We start from the raw sequence: 4594 nt of genomic DNA, 5'->3' as shown, positions 1-4594 counted from the left end.
TTAAGGCCTCTACTTGAGCTAAGGTAAAAGAGGCAGTAATGCCATAGGTATGGACTGACTCAGCCAGGAATTTAACTACTTTAAAATCTAGAGGTTCATGAAACGGCTGCCCTTGCGCATCATCCTGGAATACCGGACATACCAAGTTCAGTTCCGAGCACACTGTACGCCACACCTCAGGGCAAAAAGACCCTCCCCAAGGGTCCACTCTCTGATGGATTATAAGGTGGAAGGGCAGACACTGAAGACTCTACGAGAGGACCTGGATCATGCACTAAGCCCTTCTTCTTCCTCTTTAATAGTAGACTTCTCCAACCTTGCTACTAAAGCCTCTAGTTCCTCATCTGTATCTGACCAGTCTGCATCTGTGCTATCTTTTCCTGATTTGACAGATCTCTCTTCTTTTATCTGTTCTAACACTGCCTGCCCTTCCTCTATGGCCTTACAACATCTCTGATCCTCTAAGCACCCCCGGATCAACTTCCATACAAGTCTTACTCCTCTTTTCACTATGCCTTGATACCAGGCGAAATCAAAATCCTTGCTTAGCTTATCCCAGCAGCTTACCGTGAGATCACCTGATACTGCAAACCAGGGGCTATGGTATTGCACTCACTAAGAAACCCCTCTAATGTGCTTTTCTTCAATTTAAGTCCTTTTGACTGTAACAGCTCCTGAAGAGCCAAAAAAATTGGGTGCGAATGAGAAGCGCCCATAGTTACTTTCACTTTTCCTCTGGTCCGCTGTACTGCGAAACTTTATTGCTCCGACTCAGAGTCCTTATGGCCTCTACTTCCGAGGGCTTTCCTTCCCACCTTACCTGGGAACTTACCAGCCAGCTGCCCTGACTGCAGAAAGTTCTGAGCTCTTCAAGTGAAGGAGGAGTGAGTTCCCCGTACGTGCCACCATTTGTTGTGACCGCCTTGAACAGCAAAAACGACACAACCCGAGAGCTCTTTTTTAAGCAGTTTATTCAGGAACCTTGAACAATCTTCTTCTGACCCCCGGGGCAACACCCTAGGCCCTTAAATGCTCTATGCTGAGCCTATCCCATTGGGCCACGTAGCGAGTGCAGATAGGCCACCAGAAAGTGAAAGTGAGCCAATCCAAGCATAGCCAAATAAGGACTTGTTTAAGAGAGCACCCGCTTGCTAGAAAGTAGAACCAGGTGCCATCTTGGGGTGCGACTCTAGCGACTCTCCACAGACCCCCCATTCTACACTCCACTGGAGGATCCCCCCATTCTACACTCCACTGGAGGATCCCCCCATTCTACACTCCACTGGAGGATTTCCCCCCCATTCTACACTCCACTGGAGGATCACCCCCCCTCATCCATTCTACATTCCACTGGAAGACTCTCCCCCCTCATTCTACACTCCACTGGGGGACCCTCCATTCTACATTCCACTGGAGAAACCTTCCCCCCACCTCTGCCCCAATTCTACACCACTGGGACCTTCCATCCCTTGATTGAGCCTTTTCATGGTTTGTCCCCTCCTAACACCCCCACTTTCCCTTCTGATACAGTTTTTATTTTCTTTTGCTTATTTATTTATTTATTTATTTATTTATTTTAGTGTGGATGTACCCACATGTGCATATGTACAAATGTGTATGCATACATGTGCATGTGTGTATGTGCTATGGTGCACTTGTTGAGATCAGAGGACAGTGTTCAGGAGTTGGTCCTCTTTCCGCCACAGGGGACCCAGTGATTGGCCTCGGTTTTTCAGGCTCGTGGCAAGTGCCTTTACCCGCAGAGCCATTGTGCTGGTCTAGAAATAAGTTTTACCTGTTTGTTTCTTGGCTTCTAGTTCATGCAGTGATCCCAGGGTAAGGAAGACAAATGGTGTAAAGCCTCCAGAGCTTAGAAAGGTCTGAAAGGGTAATATGAATGGATTTTAAAATTATACTTTGTATTCTAAACAAATTTAAGACACCACATGTTAGCACTCTGACAGCTTGCTGTGACGCTGTATTGCAGATCCTTATTAGTGGAAGTACGTTTTCTCTTATTCTATTGAGTAAGCAAATTTGGCATGGTCTGGTATTTTGACTTTTTCTTGCTTCTTGTTGGCTTTGTTTACATAGAATAGTGCCTTAGATGATCTCTCGTTTTCTGTCCTTGGATGAAGTCTAACCTGGGCTACATCTCTACATAGGACACGTGCTTCCAAGAGTGTGGTGGGCTGAGTGCTGGAACCCTCAAACTCACATCCTGGAAACTGCGACTGTGCCCTTATTTGGCAAAGAGGTTTTTTAAAAAAATATTTATTTATTTATGTTATTTATATGAGTACACTGTAGCTGACTTCAGACACACCAGAAGAGGGCATCTGATCCCATTACAGATGGTTGTGAGCCACCATGTGGTTGCTGGGAATTGAACTTAGGACCTCTGAAAGATCAGTCAGTGCTCCCAACCACTGAGCCATCTCTCCAGCCCTGGCAAAGAGTTTCTACAGACATCTTTGGGTTAAGGATTGCAAGATGGGCACCTCCTGATAACCCAGGCTGGCACTCCAGGATACTGAAGAGAGCAGAGAGAGGAGGAGAAGGCTCTGCAGAAGGCTGGGGCCTACATCTCTGCAGCCTCTGGCCAAGGGAGTCATCAGGAGCTAAAAAAAAATGAAGGTAGCAACATGGCTATTCTGGCTGTAATACAGAGACACCTCTAATGTCAGGAGACAGAGGTAAACAGAGTTCAAGGCCAGCCTGGGACAGACAAGTTTCAGGTAAAAAAAAAAAAAAAAGAAAAAGCTTAGGTTCAGGTGTGGCAGTCCATGCCTTTAATCCCAGTACTCAGGAGTCAGAGCCATGTGGCTCTCTGAGTTCAAGTCAGTCAGTTCAGTGCAGGTTGGAGTTAAGGAGCTGGAAGTCAGTCAGTCGGGAGTCAGTGCAGTGAGTGCAGTGCAGTGGAGGTGAGTTTGTTCATGAGTTCATGAAGTTCAGTGCAGGTCAGCAGAGACAACTGACGCCAGAGAATAAGGAGCCAGAAGATTAGAACAAATTGCCAGAGTTAGTTTGGAGCCAAGCTGAGCAATTCAGTGAGAAACTGAGAGAACCCAGATTGAATCAGTCAGCTTGGTGAAGAGTTTGGGCCAGAACAGCTACGCTGAACCAGCCATCCAGAGTTCAGAAAGAACTAGAACGGGTGAGTTTATTCAGCAGTAAGCCTCCAAGATGACAATTCTATGAATTGTAATTAGTAAAAGGAATAAAAGATACTTTTACAGTGGCTCTGTTCCTAGAGCCTACAGATTCAGTGTGGCTGTGGAGGTGACCTGACTTCCGGTCCCCAGCCTTGTCAGGACTCACTGTGCACTGCTCTTGTCTTAAGCCTCCAACTTTGACGGTTTGTCATGGGCAGCCTGAGAACGGACAGTGTGGCTGCTTTGATGGTTTTTGTAAAATGAAGGTTTTATAGGTGGCAGGGGGTTATGTCGGTCTCGGGGTTGTCTGGTAAGCGGCCTTGTGCAGGTGAAGAAGCATCTCTTAGCCATGTGGTACTACTATTCACTTTGGCCTGCTCTGTCCACCTCAGGCCCCCACCCTCTCTCCCTTCTTGGTTCTGCCACAGGTTGTACAAAGTCTGAAAGCTCTCAGCATGTACACCTTGGATAATCTCTTTGTTCTGTGGATTGGGGGCTTTGTTTCAGGCCTTGAACATGGTATTTACTTCCAGAGCACAGGGTCCAAATTTAAAATGCTGGAAAGAACAAAGCCAAAACCAACACGAACAAACAAAACCAACTAGAACAAACATGGACGATAGCTAACCGCATCACGTCTGAGAGGCAGGAGGAGGAGCCCGAGTGCCTCCAAGGTGCAGCTTCAGCTCTGTTTCAAGGAATTTATGCCAAAAAGGACTGAAGATCTAGGGTTCAGATCTGTTTGGTTTTATTTAAGGAAGTTTGTTGTTTGTTGTTGTTGTTTTGTGTGTGTCTAATTTCTAAATAAGGCAATTTCCACCAAGAAATAACATATAGCCTTAAAAGAAGCAAAGTACAACACAAACACCATGAACTTAAGACAAAAATGTATTTGTTGGGGCTGGAGAGATGGCTCAGCTGTGAAGAGCACTGGCCGCTCTTGCAGAGGACCTGTGTTCCATCTGCAGCACCCACAAGGTGGCTCACCGCCATCTACAACTAGCTCCAGGGAATCTGATACCTTCTGGCCTTTATGGGCATCAGGCATACATTCAGTCCATCTACTTGCAGGCAAGATACTCATACATATTAAATAACATAAATCTAAAAAAAATGTCTTTGTTGGTCCCATGAGCCCATCTCCATTCGGAGCTTCTAGAAAATGAGCCATCGGGGCTGGAGAGATGGCTCAGTGGTTAAGAGCACTGCCTGCTCTTCTGAAGGTCCTGAGTTCAAATCCCAGCAGCCACATGGTGCCTCACAACCATCTGTAATGAGATCTGACTCCCTCTTCTGGAATGTCTGAAGATTTCTACAGTGGACTTAAATATAATAAATAAATAAAGAAATCTTTAAAAAAAAAAAAAAAGAAAAAGAAAAAGAAAACGAGCCATCAAAGGTTCCTAGGTTGCTGACTTGAAACAACACACAGGCATTTG

Source organism: Mastomys coucha, unplaced genomic scaffold, assembly GCF_008632895.1.
Source record: "Mastomys coucha isolate ucsf_1 unplaced genomic scaffold, UCSF_Mcou_1 pScaffold15, whole genome shotgun sequence".
Taxonomy (NCBI): Eukaryota; Metazoa; Chordata; class Mammalia; order Rodentia; family Muridae; genus Mastomys; species Mastomys coucha.
The sequence above is the reverse complement of the archived record's forward strand: the minus strand, read 5'-3'. Positions refer to the sequence as shown.